Here is a 25,341-nt window from a genome sequence, read left to right on the forward strand (position 1 = left end):
ACCGTCTGTCTCACTCTAGGGAACCCAGGTGGGCTCTAGGGGGGTGCCTAAGGTGATGGTAATGGCCTGCAGTGTGAGGGCCAAGGCAGTCAAATGTGCACAAGAATAAGAATCACTCAGGGAACTCCCTGGAGGTCCAGTGGTTAGGACTCTGTGCTTTCACTGCCGAGGGCATAGACAAAAAAAAAAAAAAAAAAAAAGAGTACGAATCACTCGAAGTTCTACCCTTTGCACCTCTCCTGATTCATTTACCACGTGGCCTTCTGCGGGGTCTGATCCTTGAGGAAGTTCCCTGGGTTCCACCAACTCTGGCCTGTGTTAACAGGTATGGTTATAGCCTTGATATATGTGGCCATCATCACTCATCCCTCTGCTGCCATATAACTTCCCCATCTCCCTTGTAAGGGAGTACAGACTTTATTCATCTCATAACTTAAAAACAAAAAAACTCCTGTAGATATCATGGCAAAAGTGTTCATAGAAGCCAATTTTCCTCCTGGCAAGCAAGGACATTCTCTTACATAACCTTAGTACAACCATCAAAATCAGGAACTTAACCGAGATAGATCATGTTGGAAGGAAGATTTTCTTTTACCATTTTATATGGTAAGGGGGGGGGGGCGTTCTGTGAATTAACTCACACAGATTAACAGGATAAGTTTGTTTATGCATGTGGGAGCCTTCAGATGAAGAGACAACTTGAACAGCTGAAGGTAGAGGTTTATGTATCAACTTAACAGCGGGGGTGGGGGGGGGGTGGGGTGGGGGGTGGTGTTAGTGCCGATTAGGGCTTCAAAGGATGGAAGGCTGGGATGAGGCTTGTTTACACAATCTTTTGGAATGTCCCGGTGCCCAAGGTCAGGCTTCTCTGATTGGAAATCTTGGAGGGGCTGTGGCAGCGGACTCTCATGAAGCCATGGTAAGGAAAGTTCAGATAAGAGCTCTTTCTGCATCAGTTGTAGCTTAGTTGTTTCCACCTTGAAGTTATCTTTGTGTCGTTCAGGTGCGTTATCAGTCCCATGAATCATACCATCTAATCCACAGTCCCCATTCAGACTTTACCGGTTGCCCTAATAGCATCCTTTGGAGCAAAAGGTTTCAATCCAGGATCACGCATATGCATTTAGTTGTCATATCTCTTTGATTTTCTTCAATCTAGAAGAGTTCCTCGGGAATAGGTTTGAAGATTACAGGCCAGTTATTACGGCACCTATTTTGTTTTTGTTTTTGCGGTACGCGGGCCTCTCACTGTTGCGACCTCTCCCGTTGCAGAGCACAGGCTCCAGACGCGCAGGCTCAGCGGCCATGGCTCGCGGGCCCAGCCGCTCCACGGCATGTGGGATCTTCCCAGACCGGGACACGAACCCGTGTCCCCTGCATCGGCAGGCGGACTCTCAACCACTGTGCCACCAGGGAAGCCCTATGGCACCTGTTTTAACCCATTCATCCATTCATCTGTAAGGGAGGGAAAAAATTCTTGTCCCTCTACCCTTCAAAATTCTTGGCTGGGGCCCTTGTAACAGAAGGCAGATTAACAAGAGAAAATACAGAATTTTATTAACATGTATATCTCGTACAAGGGAGAGACTCAAGGAAAGAGTAACTCAGGGAGGTGGCTTAGAACTCTGGTTTATAATAGCATCTTCAGCAAAGAACAATATATTTGTAGAGAAATGACTGGAAAAAAGAAAGTGGTTTTAGGCTTCCAAGGGTGGCAAACTGTGGGAAGGTAAATATATGGGAGAAAACTACTGGAGGGAGGACTGTTTGTAGATTCCTCTAGTGCCATCTGTTAAGGGTAGAGAGAACTTTTTCCTGTATTTGCTGCTTCTTAAATGCCTTCAGCTCAAAATAATTTTTATGGCAAAGAGGTGACACATTCTGGTTTCCTTCAATCCATAAATTCATTCATTTGGGACAAGTAATTGATCATCTACTATGGACGGAGCCCTGTCAGGCATTGGGATCTATGGTGAACTAGATGGATGCAGACCTTCCCTTGGGAGAGGCCCTTATAGCCTCTGTAATGGGTAAGAAAGCAGAATTTCGATTGAGTATAGCTGGGTTCAGGTCCCAGATGTACTGACTTCCATTAGAATCTTGGGCATGTTGCTAAACCTTTACATGCTGCACAGAAAGAGGCAAGGTGAATAAAAATACCTATCACATAAGACAGACGTTTGCTTGGAATGAGTTCATATTGTCATGGTTGGAAAAGAATTTGCAGACACAAGGCCGAATGTAAAGAAGATAGAATTTATTAGAGGGAAGGGTCGCTGCCAGAACAGCGGGCTGACTTCCTAGTAGTCTGGGAGAGTCGAGCCCAAACATGTGCTATTGATTAGTTTTTATAGCCAGATGACAAAGGAATGGTCCGAGGTGAACATTTTGTTTACTGATTGGTCGAGGCACATATACCTTCCTTCTATAGGATGGGAGTGGGTCAGGGCCGATGCCTTTCCTTATTTGGAACAGGTCCTGTGGCCCAGGTGGACATCGCCCAGGTGGGCTCAGGAATTTCGTAAACATCGCAACAGGGTGGGGAGGGCGATTAAGAGTCCAGGAGGGGGCGTAAGGCTGACACTCTTTCAGGCAGGGTCGTCCTTTGTCCTCGCAGCACCACAATACTGACATCTCAGTAAATATTAGTAATTTGCATCTGAAAATTAGATGTTCTGTGTGAAGATGCTACCTGGGTTCTATTTCACATTATCTTTAAAGGGAAAAATTATAACACATTACATATCAACCCTAAACCCCCAACCAACTTCCTGAGGCATAACTAAAGTACACTAAAACGTCTGAAGGGATCAGGAGAGGTCACCCCAAAATATGCCACTTTGGCATAAGAATTATTTTAAGCAAAGGCATCTGAGTTCCTGAACTCTCTTACCTGCCTAAAAGCAGAGCCTCACAAAAGAATTCAATAGTCATAAATTCCCTCCCTGGAGCAACCCTGATTTTCTCTTCTCACAGATAAGAAGTCAGAAGTTGTACCACACCCAGACAGACATTGTCACAAACTATCATGCCTTCCTTCTATCCTCCTTGAGGGCACATTTATTTTTCAAAAATGGTGTTTGTATAAGAGCCCTTTCTCCCCTCCTTCTAAGAAGACATTTGTTCTCCAAAAAGTGCTGCTCTACTCCTCCCATCTTTTACGAAGATGATATATAAACTATTCTAACCACCTCCTTGAGTCACATTTTTCTGTGAACTCCCACATACACATGAATAAAAATCTTTCTTTTATCTTACTAATCTGTCTTTTGTCAGTTTAATTTACAGGTCCCCAAGAGAACACCTAAGAGTAGAGAAAAAGTTTTTTCTCCTTGACACACCTAGGTATTATTAACAATGGTCATATTAGGGTGCAAAATGTTTAAAACATTGATCACCGGAAAATTAAAACAGTTGCTTTATGTATAGTAACATCTCTTCCATTGTAAGTACTATTTTTACTCCTTTAATTCCTTATCCATCATGCTCTCCAAAATTTCTCAACGTTTCTGGTACTCACTGTACAGCTCTGGGCAAAACACAATGGCTCAATATGGAAAGCACTGGTAAATGCATTCAGGACAAGCGCCAGTGACAGAGCATGACTCACTCTGAGCATGGTGCTCTGAGGTCACTGGAAGCGTCAGCAACATCCAAAGACTACCTCCCCTCTGTGGATACTTGCTGTGCTTTTCAAAATGTCTACGATTGTTCCTGCTGTTCTACCACTTGAATTTGGATGGTAACTGGAAAACCTTCCTCCATGTTGTTTTGCTAATGTGTATTACATTTTTGGAGACAAAGATATAAAATTTAATACCAGCTTAAAATAGACAAACTCTATTGAGAAATACATACATTCTATGAAGTTTGGGTATTAAAAAAACAAAAGGTGTTGTTTCTGGGAGATACTTGGCAGGCTATGCTTGCATATATAAAGCACTTAGGACAGTGCTTGGCACAAAGAAAGTATTAGCTATTATCTTACCTTTATGAACATAACTTTCTGGTGGGGAAAACAGACAAGTAAACAGAAGATGGATAAGATCACTGCAGGCTGTGTTGGGTTTCCTGAAGAGGTTGAATGCCGTAATAGAGAATAATGGGGGAGGGACCTTCTTCATGTAGGTGGTCAGCGTGGACTCCCTGGAGAGGTGATGTCTAAAAATCAAAAGCATTCCAGGCAGAGGCAAGAGCAGATCTCAAGGCAAAGGTGAGACAGAGCTGTTGGAAGGACAGTGAATAGAGAGGGGGGAGCAGGGAGAACTCTGTGACATGAGGCCAGAGAAATAGGCAGGACCCAGGTCTTGCAGAATCTTGAAGGCCATAGAGAAGAGTTTAGATTCTATTCTAAGTGCAATAATAAATTATTTTAAAGATTTAGGTGGAAGGGTGAAATGATCTGATTTATGTTTTTAGATCACTTTTGCTGAGGAGATTTGGCTAATGGAGATTTCAAGTGTAAGCTGGGAGACCAGTTACAAGGTTTCTCCATTAATTCAGGTAAGAGATGAGGTGACATTGAAGATGGATAGAAGTCAGGGATGAGGGTTATTTTGGAGGAAGAATGATTGGACTTGATGTTGGGTGAAGGAAACAGATGACTCAGGGATGACACTTGGATTCCTGGCTCTGATAACTGGGTAGATTGTGGTGCATTGATATAGAGACGAAATTCTAGATATAAGGATGTTTGCAGAGTTATCTCTAAAGTCTGGCCATATACACACAAACCCATAAATGTAGAATTATGTTTGCCATGTCTTTTGGGAGGTATCATTATTTATAATGTCAATGTGGCTGCAAAATGAATAGATGGTGTAGAGGTTCCTCACAACATGGCACAGGAGAAGAAGCCTGAATTATGAAGGTTTGCTTCAGACCCTTTTCATAGCACCTGGTGACTTTTGCTTGGGTCCTTCCTTGTAGTATCTGTTGTGATACATGGCTTTTTGTTTGTTTTGCCTTATTGGTTGGAAGCATGAAACTAGTGGCTATTTTGGTTATATAAGCTGAACATCAGAGAGGTCTGCCATTATTCCCCAGTAGGCCACAGCTGCAGTGTGTCTGTTCCCTCTCTACTTGCATATTAATAGAGCTATGGTGGTTAGGAATAAATGACCATTCTGAAGAGATTAAGTGTAGGATACTTTGGGGTGAATGACCCAATGAAAGTTGTAGCCCACCCCCAAATGTACCACTTTGGAATAAGGGTTATTTTGAGCTAAAGGCAATTGAGAGAAGAGAGATACAAGAAGAGCTCTCTGGGCTTCCCTGGTGGCGCAGTGGTTGAGAGTCCGCCTGCCAATGCAGGGGACACAGGTTCGTGCCCCGGTCCGGGAGGATCCCACATGCCGCAGAGCAGCTGGGCCCATGAGCCATGGCCGCTGAGCCTGCGCATCCTCAACGGGAGAGACCACAACAGTGAGAGGCCCGCGTACCGCCAAAAAAAAAAAAAAAAAAAAAAAGAAGAGCTCTCTGCCCTCCCTCTATTTACCTAAAAGCAGGACATACATTTGTAAAGTTGTGCCCCTCCCCTTTCTACCAAGAACGACAGAAGATAACTACTGGAGACAACTCTAGACCCTTACCAGCCCAGAGATGGCACCAGAGGAATCTACATAATAAACCTGACTGACTCTTATCTTCCATTAGTTTCCCCATATGTTTACTTTCTTACAATCTGCTGCCTTAGAAACTCAAAGTCCTTTTCCTTTGTCTTGTCAAAGCTCTAAAAATTCTTTGTTCTTTTGCTAAGATGTTCTATAAGCGCAAGTTCTAACCACCTCTTTGAGCTACTCATCAACTTCTGTGTTTATTTTTCCTCTTGTTAGTCTGTCTCTTGTCAGTCTAATTTGCAGGGCCCCATGCAGAGATCCTAGTAGGGTAGAGGGAAAAAGATTCTTTTCCCTTCCCTACATAACAAAGAGCAGAAAGCGTACACTGAGAACCCCAGAAACAGAGTAGTTCTGGTGTAGAGAAGACCAAGGGCTGGCTGCCTCATTTACTAGCTGTGTTAGCTTAGCAAGTCCACAGGCATAACTGAGCCCTGGTTTCCCCATCTGTGAAATGTTTTCAGGGGAGATGGGAAAGTGAAACAAGAATTGAATACGATAGATTATGGTGATAGATTGTTACAGAGTCTAGATTCTGTAGATTGTTACAGAAACGACCCCTGAAACTCAGTGGCTTAGCGCAACCAAAGTGGACTCAGATGTGAATCAGTGGAGGTTCCCCTCCTTCTGAAAACCCTGAGATCCTTATTTTCATCATCTTCTGATACAGCCTGAACATGTGGCCTCCAAGATTATTGAAGAAAGGGAAGAAAGGATGCAGGACTGCATGATATATTGCAAATGTTCAGATGTAGGAGTGGTTTATGTCACTTCCATCCATTCCCTACCAGCCAGTACTGAGTCACATGGCCCCAAAGAACAGCAAGGTATGCTGAAAAATGTAGTTTCCCAAGTGCCCAGTAAGAGAAAGATAAAATGAGATTTGGTAAAATAATGGCATTGTCTCTATCATATGTAGGTAAATGTGTTTTATAAAATGTTATCTCTAGCTTTTCTCTAGTAATGATAATTTGAAATGACTAAAACAGGAAAAGAAGTTAATGAGCAAAGGGTATAAATGAGCCACAAGATGGATAACCCATCTCTGAATAATGGGGAGATAATTGCCCTTTTAAGATGGCACAGAAAAGAGGTCTGAGGAGTAAGAGTGGAAGGTGGAGGGTTGGAGACTGAGAACTGGAAAGAGATAAAATGTCTTAGTTGGTAAAGTTCACAATTGTGATGAAAGTGTGCCTGGAGAAGAAAGTTTTATGTCTGAACTAAAAGCAAACGACATTTTTATGAGCCAACAGTTGTGTAGCCAGCAGAAAGGTAAAGTTTACAATGTTCATCTGAGGGCAAGAAGTTCCAAAGTGAAGATCTTTTCTGCAAATAAAAAGAAAGAGCTATCACTGGAAAACAATTCCAAGTTAAATGTTAAGGATGAAAGACACCAATAAATGGAGAATTGCAGGGTGACTTATGCACGTTAGAAAAATTAAACCATGCCTCATCTTCTGATGTTGGAAGACATGGGACAAGAACACTGGCCGTCAAGGCTCTGCTGTGAGATGTGTGTCACCTTTCTAAGACTGTCTTGTCTCCTTTAAGAAGGAGAAATCAGAGTCCTTATGTAGGGGAGAAAAAAATTTTTCCTTCTACCTTTCTTAGTTCTCAGCTGAGGCCCCTATAACAAAAGACAGATTAACAAGAGAGGAAACAAAGAGAAGTTTATCAACATATCAACCTCACGGAAGCATGGGAGACACCCAGGGAAAAATGAGGAACTCCCTGTGGTGGCTTCGAACTCCAGCTTAAATACTATCTATGGGGAGGTTGGTTATGAGGAAGTTACCAGGGAAAGCATGGTCAACAGGGTAAGCTTTGCTATGAAGTTTTCCGTGATGTTTCTCCATTGACAAGAGTCTACTGTGATTTAGTGAACCTTCTCTTCCTGGTACAGAGAGGGACACACCCTTACACAGGGAAATTTTCTTTCTCAATGTAAATTTCCCTTATGTAAGGGGAACTTCGACTCTATTTTCTGAGCTTCTCCTGTGTCTGCTGTTTCTCAAAATAATCAGCTCAAAATAATCCTTATGCCGAAGAGGCATGTTTTGGAATGACACATTCTGCCATCCTTCTCTAACATACTCCCCATCCACCTCTCTGAGCATCTCTCTGCTCACCCTACCCCAGCCACAGCGGACGTTCACTGGTTCCTTGAATATTCTCCAGCCCCCCGACATTCGCTCCAGCTCTTCCCTCAGCCTAGAAAGCTCTTCCCTGCGATGTGGTGTCCACTCTGCAAACTCCCCCAGCTTCTCAACGACGCCTACCCTGTCCATTCTATTTAATACCTTCAAACATACTGAATAGTTACTGTTTGCAATGTTTATTGTTTGTTTTCCCCACTGGAATGTAAGCTTCCCAAGGGTAGAGATTCTTTATGATTGCTTATTTCACTGATGTATCCCTAGTAGATGCACAAAATATTTGTTGAATTGAATCATTCACACAAATTACTAACTAGCTCCTAATGGGTTAAGTGACATAGAGGTTTGTTTTCCCCTGAAACAACTGCTGTGAACAGAGAGTGTTTGTGTTGCCCTAAATGAAGAGGCAGGAGTAGGGGTGGAGAGGGTACGGCAGGGAAACCAAAATTAGGGGAGAAAATCAGTGTGAACATTTAAAGGGTCTTTCTGTGTCGCTGATTTTGTATTTCAGGCTATGACCGATGGAGATAGCATTACTTAAACCATAATTTTTAGTTTTTAGAGTAATTTGTTTGGAATGTTTCCCTTTCCTTCTGAAACAAGTGAACTCTGTGAAGAACATAAGCTTCAGTTTCAGCCTAAGACAGAAACCTTTAGGTGGAGATAAAATAGAAACCAGCACCTTTATTCAATCTTTCACTACCTGGTCTGTTTGAAGAGCGGACGTGTTTGGACAATGATGCTTAATGAGATCATTTCTGTTACTGTTTGTGAAGGGCTTAGCTTTGCCTTGTTCTCCTTTGGGGCTTAAGAACTTGGACATTTTAGAATGCTTTCTTAAAATTAAATATAGAGTTTCAGTTGCTTTGATGTGGTACAAGGGGACAGCAAAAAATGCTGTTGAAAACAATCTCAGAGCTGTATTTGAACAGCTCCCAAATCCTTGTGAAAACACAAATACATATGAAAAGTCAACATTTTATGCATAAATTACATTTTATACAAAATTACATTTGAGCCTGTGGTGGGGTCTGTGGTGGTTTTGTAACATTATCTCTGTTCTAGAAACCGTAAGCTTTCCTTTGAATGAATGCCCGAATTCTTACCTTTGCTGCAGTGATTAGCTAGTCCCAGTATTTAGGGTGGAATTTGCATGCGTTTAGCATTCCTTTAAATTCCTCAGCCTGAAGAAGAACCCCTTTATCCTCTAAGCACAGGTGCAGTGGACACTTTTGCATCATTCAGCTATATTCCAGAAGATTTGGAGGAAGTTAGCTAGGAGATATGTCTGGGCACTATGGTCTAGCCTCAGGCTCTAAGTCCTAGAGCTACCAGTCTGTACTGTTTACCATGCCCTACACTGGGCCTTATATCAAAATTAATTGCACCACCAGATCCTAGCCATTAATTTTAGTATATCCAAACTATGTAAGAGCAGTGAGACATTTATTTATAATTTTGCTTCAATTTGAAATTCTTTACCCAATAACGTTGGGAGATTAGCTCCCTGATGCTGCTTTATTAGAATGTCAGCTGGAATAAATAGCTCCTTCACTACGTAATTACTTTGTCGCAACAATCAGAACTTGAGTAAGCACGTTGATAAAAGTGAGAATTAGATTCATCTTATGCTAAGTCTGATTATTTTGCCCTATAGTTTTTTTTTTAATTTTTATTGGAATATAGTTGATTTACAATGTTGTGTTAATTTCAGCTGTATCGCAGAGTGAATCAGTTATACATATACATGTATCCACTCTTTTTTAGATTCTTTTCCCATATAGGCATTACAGAGTACTGAGTAGAGTTCCCTGTGCTATATAATAGGTCCTTATTAGTTATCTATTTTATATATAGTAGTGTGTATATGTCAATCCCAATCTCCCAATTTATCCTCCCCCTCATCCCCTGGTAGCCAAAAGTTTGTTTTCTACATCTGTAACTCTATTTCCGTTTTGTAGGTAAGTTCATTTGTACCCTTTTTTTTGTTTTGTTTTTGGCCACACCGTGTAGCATGTGGAACTTCCCCGACCAGGGATCAAACCTGTACTCCCTACATTGGAAGCATGGAGCCTTAAGCACTGTACCACCAGGGAAGTTCTGTACCCTTTATTTAGATTCCACATGTAAGCGATATCATTTCCCTATAGTTTTGGGTACAATTGATCCCTTCTTCAGCGATGCTAGTGGTGGTCGTGAATATATTCTCTAACCTTGGGAAGAATAAGCTGAAGGGTTTTTCCTTGAGGTGAGTGATGTGCGGTTGGTCATCTGTGATGGGGGAGTCACCTTGCATTCTGAATTTAAACAAAATTGTCCCTAATTGTCAGTAAAAGATCCGTCAGGCAGAAAGAAGTCTCCTAAAAAAAAAAAAAAGAAAAAGAAAGAAAGAAGTCTCCTAACTTGTCTTGCTCAGAATTTAGGCAGGGCAGTGCCTGAACCAACCTGTTTGTTAGGCAAGAGAATTATTTCTGAAAGGACCTCCAGGGAGAGAAATACCCACCTCTCCTGTGCTAATATAGATTGTATTTTACCTTCAAATTCTCTGAAGGAAGAGAGAGCCATGCATTGATCACCCCCTGGGATGACTGAGAGGCCTGGAGTGTGAATGGCTCACGGCTCCCAAGATAGGAGATTGTCAGCCCTCCCTGTGAGAACTGTGAACAGGATAAGAGAAGGAAGGAGAAGAAAGCAGTCAGATTAATTGGAAAAGCAATTTGAAGGTTAAATCTTGCCAGAAAAAAGAAATCTCAAGGTTGGATAGAAAATTAGTATTTCCCAATCCTGAAAGTGTCCAAAAGTTGATCTTTTTAAAATTTCACGTTTTACTGGGAGTTCCCTGGTGGCCTTCTGGTTAGGATGCTGGGCTTTCCCTGCTGTGGCCCATGTTCAGTCCCTGGTTGGGGAACTGAGATCCCACAAGCTGTGCAGCCCAGCCGGAAAACAAACAGACAAACAAAAAACCATTGTGTAAAATTTCACATTCTACTGGTCAAATGGCAAAGAAGCCAGAACACGTGACAATTCAGTAGTATTTACTAATACATAGATATAAATGTTTTATTGTCAGCTACCTGGAAGAAATGTCTAGTAACAGGCAAAGAAAACCCTACGGGGCTTTGAAATACCCTTCCTTCCTCAGCCACCATCAAATTAAACACCATGTCACCACAGTACGTTGATTTAGTTTGTGATAGAAAAGGTAGGGCAGACCATAAAAAGTAGCTAAGAATTAATGATGTCTGTCAATAAGTGATCTTCTTCAGGACTTTTTGACGATCCCAGGACTGGGCTGGACCATTCTTGGGTTTGGGGTAGTTGTCCAATGGAACCCAGGGCGTAGCTGGACCCTATCATGTGGGATCATTCAAGTCAGCTACACAACCTGTGATGAGGTCACCAGCAGCGGCAGCAGAGAGAAAGAGAGAGAGATTTTGGAAAGTATATATTATTCGATGTACAAATAAAAAAGTGTTGATGTAGTCATCATAAGAAATAGAAAAATTTTAACTCTGACATTTATTTTGTAGTTTAATTTTATTTTCAGTTACGCTGGTGGGGGACAGTTCACCTTTTTTTTTTTTTTTTTTTAAGTGGGATCTTCCTGGACCGGGGCACGAACCCTCATCCCCTGCATCAGCAGGCGGACTCCCAACCACTGCGCCACCAGGGAAGCCCCAGTTCACCTTTTAGGTGACTCTTCTTGGCCTTTCTTGCCCAGCGCATGGCCCAGTGAGAGTGGCTCCATTACAGCTGATTTTATAGGTGCCTCTTCTTAAACTGTAAAAGGGGTTATTTTTTCCCATTCCATGGTGCCTAATCGAGACAGCCTGGAAAAGGCAAGAGAGTAAGTGATCAAAACACAATTCCTGGGGGCTTCCCTGGTGGCGCAGTGGTTGAGAGTACGCCTGCCGATGCAGGGGACGCGGGTTCGTGCCCCTGTCCGGGAGGGTCCACATGCCGCAGAGCGGCTGGGCCTGTGAGCCATGGCCGCTGGGCCTGCGCGTCTGGAGCCTGTGCTCCGCAATGGGAGAGGCCACAACAGTGAGAGGCCCACATACCGCAAAAAAAAAAAAAACAACACACACACACACAATTCCTGGGACTTATGTTTGGCAACAGTAAAAAAACCAACAAATGGGTAAAACCTACCCAACGAGTTCATCCTGTTTCCACAGGGTAATCAGGGCAAATGTGAGACTGTAAAGTTTGGAGAAGATATTTCAGGCTTCTCTTTGGAATCACCACTTCTTGGACCTCTGTTATTTAGATTACTTTCTTGGTCTTTCTGAACCCTCGCACTCATGTGCACATGTGATCCTGCCCACGGAACCGCTTCCAGTGGTCTGGGTTGCATTAGATAGTACCATCAATTTATTTGATAGAGTCCAGAGCTGAGCCAATGTGGAAAATAATGAACTTATCATTAAGATGTAACCGTATCCGTTTTTAACTCTCTTAGATTTGATTTATTCATTCTTTTTGCACTCAGTGTTCATGGGCTGATGAGGGCCAGCTAGTCGTGTGCTCATTGGGGTGTTCTCGCTCTCTTTCTCGGGCAGTTAAAAATCTGCAAACTGCATCCAGATTCTTTTACAATGCTCCATCCTAGGTTCTACGGAGGCAGGAGCAGGTTTTATTTCCTGGGCTCAGTTCTGTAGCTGTTAGGAGTTGATTCTCCTTAGGACCCAGATTGTCAGGTTGTTTCAGGACTCTTGGGTTTGTTTGACTTCCTTCATAGGACCTCGGGAGTTTTGATATAGAACTGTACTTTTCTCCAGTTTTCAAGAGACGTTTTCTTCTCTTGACAAAGAGAAGACTTTGTCAAGGAGACAGGGTGGCTAAGGATAGAGAACACATTGATTTAGAAAAATAGATGGGTCTTTAGGAGAATGAAAAGACAAGCCACAGGCTGGGAGAAAATATTTACAGGCTTGGAGAAAATATTTGCAAAAGACACATCTGATAAAGGACTAGTATCCAAAATATATAAAGAACTCTTAGGACTTACCTGGTGCTCCAGTGGGTAAGACTCCACGCTCCCAATGCAGGGGGCCCAGGTTTGATCCCTGGTCGGGGAACTAGATCTGGCATGCATGCCACAACTAAGACCCGGTGCAGCCAAAATAAATAAAAAGATAATAAATAAATATAAAAAATAATAATAAAGAGCGAAAGTGTTAATTTAGAAGAAACCGAAAAACAAAAAAAAACCCCAAATATATAAAGAACTCTTAAAACTCAGCAATAAGGAAACAAACAACCAATTGAAAAGTGGGTAAAAGATTTGAGCAGACACTTCCCCAAAGAAGATGTACAGATGGCAAATGAGCATATGAAAATATCATTAGGGATTTGCGTATTAAAACAACAAGATCTAAAAGAATGCACATCTAAAAGAATGGTTAAAATCCAAAACACTGACAATACCAAATGCTGGCAAGGATGTGTAGGAACTCTCACTCATTGCTGGTGGGAATGCAAAATGGTAGAGCCACTTTGGAAAACAACTTGGCAGTTTCTTCCAAAACTAAACACACTCGTACCCCACGATCCAGCAGTTATGCTCCTTGGTATTTACCCAAAGGAGTTAAAAAATTATGTTCACACAAAAACCTGCCCAAGGATGTTTACAGCAGCTTTATTCATAATTGCCAAAATTCGGAAGCAACCAAGATGTTTTTCTGTAGGTGAATACATAAACTGTGAGACATCCAGACAGTAGAATATTATTCAGCGCTATAGAGAACTGCGCTATCAAGCCGTGAAGAGAAATGGAGGAACCTTAAATGTATATTGCTAGGTGAAAGAAGCCAGGCTGAAATGCACGCGTACTGTATGCTTCCAACTGTGTAACAGTCTGGAAAAGGCAATATTCTGGAGATAATAAAAAGATTAGCGGTTAGCGGTTGGCAAGATTACTGTATGCTTCCAACTGTGTAACATTCTGGAAAAGGCAATATTCTGGAGATAATAAAAAGATTAGCGGTTAGCGGTTGGCAAGATTACTGTATGCTTCCAACTGTGTAACATTCTGGAAAAGGCAATATTCTGGAGATAATAAAAAGATTAGCGGTTAGCGGTTGGCAAGATTACTGTATGATTCCAACTGTGTAACATTCTGGAAAAGGCAATATTCTGGAGATAATAAAAAGATTAGCGGTTAGCGGTTGGCAAGATTACTGTATGCTTCCAACTGTGTAACATTCTGGAAAAGGCAATATTCTGGAGATAATAAAAAGATTAGCGGTTAGCGGTTGGCAAGATTACTGTATGCTTCCAACTGTGTAACATTCTGGAAAAGGCAATATTCTGGAGATAATAAAAAGATTAGCGGTTAGCGGTTGGCAAGATTACTGTATGCTTCCAACTGTGTAACATTCTGGAAAAGGCAATATTCTGGAGATAATAAAAAGATTAGCGGTTAGCGGTTGGCAAGATTACTGTATGCTTCCAACTGTGTAACATTCTGGAAAAGGCAATATTCTGGAGATAATAAAAAGATTAGCGGTTAGCGGTTGGCAAGATTACTGTATGCTTCCAACTGTGTAACATTCTGGAAAAGGCAATATTCTGGAGATAATAAAAAGATTAGCGGTTAGCGGTTGGCAAGATTACTGTATGATTCCAACTGTGTAACATTCTGGAAAAGGCAATATTCTGGAGATAATAAAAAGATTAGCGGTTAGCGGTTGGCAAGATTACTGTATGCTTCCAACTGTGTAACATTCTGGAAAAGGCAATATTCTGGAGATAATAAAAAGATTAGCGGTTAGCGGTTGGCAAGATTACTGTATGCTTCCAACTGTGTAACATTCTGGAAAAGGCAATATTCTGGAGATAATAAAAAGATTAGCGGTTAGCGGTTGGCAAGATTACTGTATGCTTCCAACTGTGTAACATTCTGGAAAAGGCAATATTCTGGAGATAATAAAAAGATTAGCGGTTAGCGGTTGGCAAGATTACTGTATGCTTCCAACTGTGTAACATTCTGGAAAAGGCAATATTCTGGAGATAATAAAAAGATTAGCGGTTAGCGGTTGGCAAGATTACTGTATGATTCCAACTATGTAACATTCTGGAAAAGGCAATATTCTGGAGATAATAAAAAGATTAGCGGTTAGCGGTTGGCAAGATTACTGTATGATTCCAACTATGTAACATTCTGGAAAAGGCAATATTCTGGAGATAATAAAAAGATTAGCGGTTAGCGGTTGGCAAGATTACTGTATGATTCCAACTGTGTAACATTCTGGAAAAGGCAATATTCTGGAGATAATAAAAAGATTAGCGGTTGGCAGGTTGGTAGGGGAGGAAGTGATGACTAGGTGGAGATTAGGGGATTTTTTGGGCAGTGAATCTACTCTGCGTGATACTGAAACAGTGGATACATGACATTAAACATTTGTTGAAACCCACATGATGTACAACACAAAGAGTGAACCCTAATGTAAACTATGGACTGTAGTTAATAATAACAGATCAATATTTGCTTATCAACTGTAACCAACGTACACTAATGCAAGATGTTAATAACAGGGGAACTGAGAGAGCGGGAGGGGGTATATGGGAACCCTGTACTTTCTGCTCAATTTTTCTATAAACCTAAAACTGTTTTAGAAAAAATGTCTACTGATTAAAAGAAAACAAAAAGATGGATCTGAAAAGAGTGTGGGAAGAATGATGCCATTAGAGGGTCAAGGGCAGTATGGCCAACACTGATCTGAATTTTTCTGAGCCACCACAAAGGCTGATCCCTGAGGTGGTGTTTTCACCACCAGGAGTCCAGTTGGTGGATTTAACTTACTGGTCGGCTGAAGAGCACTCCACTGTCACCATCTTAGAACTACTGATGATAGCACAGACTTCCATCTCAGAGAGACAGGGGAGGAAGAAAGATACTTTTCAACTGAGTTTAAAGGCAAGAAGTAGATCCAGAGGCTTTTGTAGCCTGTAGCATTTGAAAGCTCTTCAAATAAACCATCTCAAGTACTGGAGTTGCAGAAAAACTTGAAATAGGATGTTTATGACCTTTGATTGGTAGTTTGTTCTGCATCCACAATATTTACCCCGCTGTGTGTGTGTGTGTGTGTGTGTGTGTGTGTGTGAGAGAGAGAGAGAGAGAGAGAGAGAGAGAGAGAGAGAGAGAGAGAGAGAGAGAGAGAGAGAGTGAGACAGTACCTTCTTGAGAGCCAGAGACCAAAAGGAAGGAAGGAAGGATTTTCATCTTCTCTAATTCCTTGTAGTGGCAGAGTCTAACCTGATCAGGTCTTCCTTCCTTCCTTCCTTTCCTTCCTTTCATTTTTGGCTGCATTGGGTCTTTGTTGCTGTGCGTGGGCTTTCTCTAGTTGCGGCGAGCGGGGGCTACTCTTCGTTGAGATGCCTGGGCTTCTCATTGCGGTGACTTCTCTTGTTGCGGAGCACAGGCTCTAGGCACGTGGGCTTCAGTAGTTGTGGTGCATAGGCTTAGTCGCTCTGTGGCATGTGGGATCTACCCAGACCAGGGCTCAAACCCGTGTCCCCTGCATTGGCAGGTGGGTTCTTAACCACTGCGCCCCCAGGGAAGCCCCTGATCAGGTATCTCTTTTTTTTAAATAAAGCATTTTATTTTATTTTAAAATTTTTATTTATTTAATTATTTATTTTTGGATGTGTTGGGTCTTCATTTCTGTGCGAGGGCTTTCTCTAGTTGTGTTGAGCGGGGGCCACTCTTCGTCGCAGTGCGCGGGCCTCTCACTACCTTGGCCTCTCTTGTTGTGGAGCACGGGCTCCAGACGCACAGGCTCAGTAGTTGTGGCTAACGGGCCTAGTTGCTCCGCGGCATGTAGGATCTTCCCAGACCAGGGCTCGAACCCGTGTACTCCCCATTAGCAGGCAGATTCTCAACCACTGCGCCACCAGGGAAGCCCTCAGGTATTTCTTTTACATTGATTTCATGCAGCTACCCACATGTCTTAATCAGCATGTCTCTATAGTTACATTCTTTGAGACCACATCCTGCTTCTTCCTTTTCCCACCTTGCCACATTTTTTTTTTTTAAAGAAAATGCTGTTAGTACGTTCAAGATCTTTCCTTTGTTGTCACGTGGCCGTTACACTGTTTATTACATTTTCTTCCCTCCCTCTTAAGGGTACATCTGTCCTCTCGGGATAGATGGTGTCTACTTCAGCCTCTTTGCTGCTGGTTTGCAGACACAGCTCTGGGGGTTTAATTAGCCTCAGTCTGAGATGACCCAACTATCTTAAGGGAGTAAAAACAATAGAATTATCAATTTTCACAGCGTTGTACTCGACACTTTTAGAAGGCAAAGGCTACTTTCTGAAGAAAGCACATGAACGTTGTCTTAAGGAGACAACATTAAGGCCAGGGGAAGACCTGGTTCTTGCCCCGGCCAAATGTGTGACCTTGAGAAAATTATAACCCGTCCAAGCCTCAAGGGCTTCATATGTAAACTAAAGATATTTTTCCTGCTGAAAGGCAGAGGACTTGACCTTTGTTTTCCTGAGGTCTTGTCAGATTTAAGGTTCTATATTAGAACCTAAGAAACACTATTCACCCGGATGGATGGATAGATCTTAAGGGTCTCTAAGGCGAGTTGGGTCATATTTCCCTTGAATACCCCACAGCACATAGCATGCTATTAGTAATCTTAACAGCTACCCTTTACTGAACAATTTATGAGCCACTTACCTGCCTTAAACTTGTGGAGCAGTGGTTACTATGGGGAGAGAAGGGAGGGAGTGGGCCATGGTGTGGCGTCAACTGCCCACCCAGGGACTCCAGCTTCTGAGGGCAGGCAGCCCTCCTGGATTAGCAAGCTCTGCCCAGGAGCTGGGGGAGAGTGGAGGTGAAGGCTTGAAGATCTTTATCTCGTCTTTTGCTACCGTCCTGAGTCTGACACAATGCATACACAGCTTCAGGGCAGAGGCAGTCATGATCTGGAAATTAAGTGTCATCGGAAAAAAAGTTAAGTATTCACAGCATTTCCTCTAATGCGCCTGTGAAGCTGAGCTGCTAGGCTGTTTGGGTTATGAGTGGAGAGAAGCATCTGAAAATTATCCACATAAGAATGAAAAATGTGAGTAAGAACGACAGGCCTTGGCGAGAGTGTTGTCTAATGAGGATCTGAGAGTGTTTCTGACAGAGTGTCATCCCTCTTTCCAGGCTGCACCCCCCTGCCATCCGGAAATTTAAAATGACTCTTTAAGATGTTTCACATTCAGATTTTTTCCCCTGCCACCTGGTGCTGAGATGGGTCTACAGGTGGCCTTGGTTTAGGTTAGATTGGCCAGAGAAGCTTTTCTCTGCAACCAGAATCAATCAGTTCTTCAGGCAGCCCGTGGGTTTCAAAAGATCTTGCTGAGGGGAAGGATTATGCATAGCGATGGGCAAAGAGTTAATAGCAACAAAGACTTGCTGAGTGTTTGAAATGCAGGTCCAGTGGCTCTTCCTAATAAACACAAGGCACATCTCTAATGGCTAAGAGTTCACAAAGTGTTTTCCAAGCCATTGTTTCACCTTTATTCCTGTGCTAACCTACTAAGCCCAGCGTAGTAAACTGAGTGTGATCTTCACTTAGCGGAGAGGAAACCAGAGTTCAGCTCACTTCCCAGAGCTAAGAAGGGCAGGGCCTAAGTGAGAATCCAGCTCATGTGACTCAATTTGTCTTCATTCTAGCCTGTTTACCACCAGCAGCCTCCCCTCATATTACCTCCCTGCCCCCCTCCCATCCCCCTGACCATCCTTGACTTGAATATGAAATTTGAGTTTATCGGGTTCAGGTGCAACAGAAAATGCATCACTGCTGGAAAGCCCAAGAGCCTTTTTGCATTTTGCATGTATCGTATGGAGAGAAGTACAGCCTTTTATTATCTATGGGACCCGAGCTCAGTAGATTCCAGGAAATCTGACTTACCAATACATGAGAAAACCCAGGAAATAAGCCACGAGATAAATAGCTTACCCTTCTCTCTCTGCCATACCTTATGGTCAGGCTGTCATGGGAAAATAAGTGGAGGTGAGGTATTGGCTGAAAATATAGAATATTAATTTCTTCCTAACTGTATAAAACAAAGTTCTTCATAACTGTAAAAGCGTATTTGGAACTCCCCAAGCACATTCAAAGTAAGTATTCGGTTCTGGCCTGTTTAGTATTTCTATCAGCAACTTGAAGAGTAATGTAAAAGGAACGTTCACAGCTTGTTCAGCTGACAGAGGTGGGGAGGGACGGCTGATATGTCGCGTAGAGACAGAGGGGCGAGCAGCCGTGCCAGGAAGGGCAACCTCACACCTCGATGCGTCCGTGTCCCTGTGGACACCCCATCCAACACCCGCAGCCCTCAGATCCTGGGCCTATTCCTTCTAAGGAGTTTTGTCTTCTTTAATATCATGACCATGTTCTGGACCTCGCTGTTACTCTGAGCTGCTCCCCCTGGTACCCCTCCAGCACCACACTCTCCAAGCACTGTCTTGCACGATTCCATCTCGCGCTTCCATCTCTTGCACTACACCTGTTCTGAGCTTATCGTCTCCCTGTTCCTAACCATTCCTTTCCCATCTGCATTAGCGAATGCTACCACTTTTCACCCAGGCTCCAAGCTGGAAACTTGGGCATGTCCCTACCACTCCCTGAACGACCCCTGACTTGAATATTGAAGGGAATCAGAATATGCCACCCCCAAACACGCCACTATAGCATAGGAATTGTTTTGAGCTGAAGGCAATTGAGAAGCCAAAATGCAGAAAAAACTCTCTGCCCTCCCACTTGCTGTCTAGACGCGGACATAAATTTCCCTTTGTGAAGGTGTTCACCCTCTCCTCTCCCATAACAGGGAGAACAACCCTTATCACTAGAGACAGACCGTTGTCACTGTCATCAGTCTACACAAATAAACCTTATGAAAATAATCCTTGTCTATCATTAGTTTCCCCCATATAATTACCTCCTCACAATTTATAATGCCTAGAAGCCCAAACACTTTTTCCTTTGTCTTGTCACTTCTTTACATATTTATCATCCTTTGTTAAGTGGTACATAAGCCCCTGGGTCTAACTGCTTCTTTGGGTCTTCACTTCTTATCTATTAAGGCCTCCTGTGCACATTAAAAAAAAAAAATTAAATATTAACATCAAATAAAATTTGTATGCTTTTTCTCCTGTTAATCTGGTCCTTTGTCAGTTTAATTTGCCGGTCCCAGTCACAGAACATAGAGCTGAACACAGAGGGTAGAGGAAAGTATTTTTTCCTTTCCTACAATATGAAATTTGGGTTTGTCAGGTTCTTTGCTCTCCACACCGATTGGTTACCAGATTCTGTAGATAAATCTCTCTCTTCTGCACTGTCTCCATTCCCCTGACGGCCCCATGTCAACACTTTAGATGTAATTGCTACACCTCCCAGGCCTGCTGGAGGATCTCACCAAAAGCCACCAAGAGAATCTAGATTCTACTTTCAGAATTTCTCTTGACGGGCTTTCTGCTTTTGTGATTCTCATGATCGCTCAGCCTGGATTGTGGCACTACACCGACTAGCCAGCTGCCTGGAGTGGCCTTGGCATCCCCCAAGGTAGGGGGATCGAACACCCCCTGGCCCTGCCTGAGGTTAGACCTTCATTGCATCTTGCCTAGATTACAGCCAACATCCTCTGGTCTTCCTACCTGCCTCTGGTTTTGATTACCTCGCTCTCCTGCCTCAAACACCAGGAGACACTGGAGGTGGGGATTCGACTGAGCCAGAGTGAGGCTGACTGAGTGAAGTTCTAATCAGAATGGAAGAAAAACAATGGAGTCAAGAGTCTGGCAGTGGGGAGAGGACATCAGGTTAAAAACATGAGAATCGAAAGATTGCGGCGTCTAGCGTTGTGGGTGATGGATCCGCCTGGCTTCAAGGGACAGAGATGGGGTGAACTGAGAGGTATGATGGGGTGAACTGGGGGTGAAATAGTAAGAATGTTTTTATTTTGTAGTATTTCTTTTATTTGGGGGACCCGTTTTGGAGAGGAATTGATGAATGGGTAGACAGTCTCTGATAAACGGCCCCCTTGCAAGCCTGTGCCTCCCTGGGGCTCAGGCTTCCTTGGAGGACCTATGATAGGGATGGCTTTGTGGTGTGTTAGCTAGACAGTGCCTCGGTTGACCCCCCAGCATTTCCCCATGACCACCTCAGAGAGGGTATGGAGGCAGGGAGATGGGGTAGGGGTCGGGTGAAGAATGGAGAAAAGGGGGGAGAGAGAGACTGAGTCCTAGGCCTTAGGAGCCCCGTGGGAGGAGAGGAACAAGACAGCTCAGCAGGTGCCGTGTGGGCCCGTAACTTAGAATTGGAGAGGCTAACAGCCATCTCAGTGGAAGAACACACACTTGACAGCAAAGTTCCCCAAAATTCCTTCTGGATGCCCCTAGAGACTCCCTGGAACCTAGACACAACCCCAGGGAAAGGGCAAAGAAAACCCAAACTGACTGAAATTGAGTTTCTGCCACCCAGTAGAATGGGGGCTACTACTGGAAAGTAAATTGAGACCTTAAAAAACCAAAGGGCATTTTCTTTCTTTTGTTAGGGATAGAGCTCTGTACCCACCTCAGGAATGACTGATTTGTTGGCAGCAAGCTCTCTGAGAGCAGGAGTGTGAGTCACTGATCTTCGTGTGCCCGGCACCCAGCACAGCACTGGCAAGGGTAGGGGCTCGTTGTCTTCGACCACGTGTAAGAACTGCCCTTCATTCCGAGACATATATGTGCCCTCGGCTGCTCTCTGAAGGGCTGTGTCCAACTCTGAACACCTTGTTTCTAGAGGCTGAGAACATGGAGAGTATTCTGAAAAGGGTGGTTAGGATACTAAGAGGTTATGAAAATTTCCAACTCACACCTGTGCCCTGAGATCCAGAAATTTATATCCACTGTCTCCTGGACAACTATTTTTGAATGTCCCATCATTCCCTCAAACCTAAGGTGTGCAAAAATAAGCTCAACACTTTATCCCAGGCCCGCCCCTCTTCTGGTCTCAGTAAATATTCTACCCTCCATTTAGTGGACCAGGCAGAACCTTGAACATCATCTTTGATGCCTCTCTTTCCCATAGAATCTTTAATTTCACAGTAGTAATAAGGACAGTAGTCACGGGTCACTTTCCTTAAGCCCTTATGATATGGCAGGCATTGTTTTAAGAGTGTCACGTTAATCCCTTAATGACAATGCTATGAAGTAGGCATTGTATCTATCCCTTTTATGAAGGAATGAACTAAGGTCAGGAGATTAAGTAAGTCAAAGACATAGTACTAGTGAGTGGTGGAGATGGAATTTGAATCTAGGCAGTACAACTCTACATGTCCTGAGCTCTTCACCTCTGCACTCAACTGCAGTTGGTTTTTCCTTGTCTTTTCTACTTTAGAGTATAAACTCATGGAGCAGGAGTTTCCTTGTTTATTATTTTATCCCCAGAACCTAGTAAAGCACCTGCCCCCAAATCGATGCTTAATAAATAAATGATGATTGAATGAATGTTTGAAACACGAGCATATAAGGAAGATCAAGGAATGTCCTAGTGTAATGAATTGTATAGGTGGATAGGAACTTAGAGTTTTTCCAGTCCTGGGGATATATGGCCTGGAGAAAAGATTCAGGGAGGACGTACAAAGTGTCTTCTAATATCTGAAGAGCTGCCGGATGGAGGAAGGGAGACACATTCCCTGGAGCTGCCAAGCAATGAACCTCAGTAGCTGTCTGGGAAAGGGGGTGGGGAAACTGTGTGTCATTGGAAAGAGTGGTACAGCAAACTACAAAACATGAAACTCAACGTATCTTTTGTCTGCTGGGAGTAAGTAGGTTTGGCAAGGTGGAAAAACAGAGTCCCAGGAAAGCTGATCTCAGCTGACAGTAGGGAAGAACTTCTCCATCTCCTGGGGAAAGGGTCACTGTAGAGGGAGGCTGCACTTCCCCCTCACTTTTGGATAGAGTCCGATGTTGGCTTGTGGGGTTGGAGCAAAGATCTGAAGGAAACTGCCTCATCCCAGCTTTCAACCTTCCCAGGGGGCAGCCTCAATCCAACGACAGATGGATGCTGGAGGCCCAAAGGCCCTTTGCCTCCATTTGAGATGTTTCTGTAGGGTCTTTCCAACTCCAGAGCTCCCCCAAGGCTGAGCCACTTTGACAACTGCCCAGTCCTCCCTCCCTCCCTCCCTCCCTAGGGTGTAGCTCCCGAGAGCCGTCCCCACCTGCGTCTTTTTCCTAAGGCTGCCCTGGCATAAAAAGTGTCACAGACTTGGCTTAAAACAACAGAAAGGTATTCTCTCATGGTTCTGGAGGTTAGAAGTCTCAAGTCAAGCTGTCAGCAGGGTCATGCTCCCTCCTGTAGGCTTTAGGGGAGAATCTTTTCCATACCTTTTTCTTAGCTTCTTGTGATGCCAGCAATCTTCCGTGTTCCTTGTAGATGCATCACTCCCATCTCTGCCTGCGTCGTATCGTGACATTCTCCTGCTGACTCTGTCCAGATTTTCTTCTTCTTATAAGGACGCCAGTTATATTGAATTAAGGGTCCACCCTAATCCAGTATGTTCTCGTTGTAACTAATTATATCTGCAACGACTCCATTTCCAAATGAGGTCATATATACAGGTATGGGGGTTAGGACTTCAGCTTATTTTGGGGAGTGAGTGGAGCACAATTCAACCCACAACACCAACAAATTACCTGCTTGCAAATCTCTATCTATTTTCCAGGGAATCCGATCTGTGACACTACTGGTTTACTTATGATTCTGCATTCCAGACCTACCGTCATCTTCCCCCAGAGTTTCATGGCTAACTCTTAGTTTTCCCATATTTAGTGCCCTCCCCCCAGGGGAATTCTACTTCTGCCAGGATATCAAAACTTTTTCTCCCCTTCCACCACTGCCTGCCTTTTTCTTTTCATGTATTATCCAGGTGCTAACTGTTCAGTGCAGTCTCTGGGCTGATGGTATAAGTCAGTAGTCATAGCCACTGACTTACATAGTATGTGGTTCATTGGTATTTATGTAGCCATTCATACATATTTGTATCCACAGAAATGTCTGTCTACTGCAGTGGGATAGGAGAATCCATGCATGCTTACACTCTTGAGTAAAAGCTAGGGTGGAGGATGGGAAGGGGAAAAACATTTTGGGGGGGCCAAAGCAGAGAGGAGAGAAAGGACTATACTATTTACAGGCTCAAGGATTTTTTGTTTAATCATAACAGTAATTCATGTTTATTAAATGACATTTGGAGAATAGAGAATAGAAAAATAATTCTCCCCAAACACAATTTTAAAATGTTTTCATATTTCATTTTTTTCCCTTTTAAATTTCCATATAGCTGAGAGCATCAGTTTTATAGTCTGCTTGTTTTCATTTAGCATTATCTCAAAATTCTTGAAATTTTATATAATCCCCAACAAATGAATATGCTGCAATTTATGTAACCATACAGCTAGGGTTGGGCATTTAGGTTGTTTCTATTTTTTCACTATTGTTGATGCTGCTGCTATGAATATCAGTGTGCCTAAAAGTTTCTTCTTCATTCAGAATTTCATTAAGATTGATGCCCACAAATGCTAAAGGGCATGAACTTTTTCCAGAATAATATTTTTTTCTTTTTATAAAATAATAGACGATCATTATGAACATTTGGGGGGAAAAGTTGACTTTCTTTCTATTCCCAGAAGCTGACAGACTCCTTCCTGCCTTAGGGTCTTTGCATAACTGTGTCCTCTTCTGGAATGTTCTTTTCCCAGCTTTTTCCATGGCTGGATCCTTCTCTTCTTTCAGACTTCACTGTCACCACCTTAGAGGGATCTTCTCTGATGCTCAATCCAGAGGAGACTCTAGTCAACTGTCTACCAAATTATCCTATTTAAAATTTCCTGAAATGATCAACATCTGAATTTTTTCTTGTTTATTTGCCTATTTTCTCTTTCCTCAAGGTAGCAGGAACATGGTCTGTTTTGTTCAACATCATAGCCTCAGCCCCTGGCATAGTGCCTGGCACACAGTAGCACATAGAAGATGCTCCATAAACATTTGCAGGATGAATGAGTTTGGGTTCCAGATCCACAGGCTATTTACTAGAGGGTGGTCTTCCTCTTCTTCTTGGTGGGACTCAAAGCACTTTCTGGTGTCAAAGAAGTGAGTCTCCCCTCTCCATTCCCACCTTCTACGAGTTTGCTTTGACCGCACAAAGGCTGACTCACTCTGGCTATCAGAGGAAGAATACTGTATTTTCAGAATTTCACCAGACAAAAAAGAAACGTAGAATATGAGGAACTGTTCAAGGTACAGAACTGTTGTGAGTGTACTGACATACTCAGCATATGCTTCAAGATTAATTAAAGGACTTCCCTGGTGGCGCAGTTGTTAAGAATCCGCCTGCCAATGCAGGGGACATGGGTTCAAGTCCTGGTCCAGGAAGATCCCACGTGCCACGGAGCAACTAAGCCCGTGCTCCACAACTACTGAGCCTGCGCTCTACAGCCTGCGAGCCACAACTACTGAGCCCGTGGGCCACAACTATATTGAAGCCCATGTGCCTAGAGTCCGTGCTCCATGGCAATAGAAGCCACCA

General features: G+C 43.1%; 1 pseudogene; it reads left to right on the forward strand.

The window, feature by feature from the left end:
• LOC101277396 (60S acidic ribosomal protein P1-like) overlaps positions 1-25,341 on the forward strand; it is a 267,203-nt pseudogene that overhangs the window by 121,450 nt on the left and 120,412 nt on the right.

Source organism: Orcinus orca, chromosome 12, assembly GCF_937001465.1.
Source record: "Orcinus orca chromosome 12, mOrcOrc1.1, whole genome shotgun sequence".
In the NCBI taxonomy this organism is placed as follows: Eukaryota; Metazoa; Chordata; class Mammalia; order Artiodactyla; family Delphinidae; genus Orcinus; species Orcinus orca.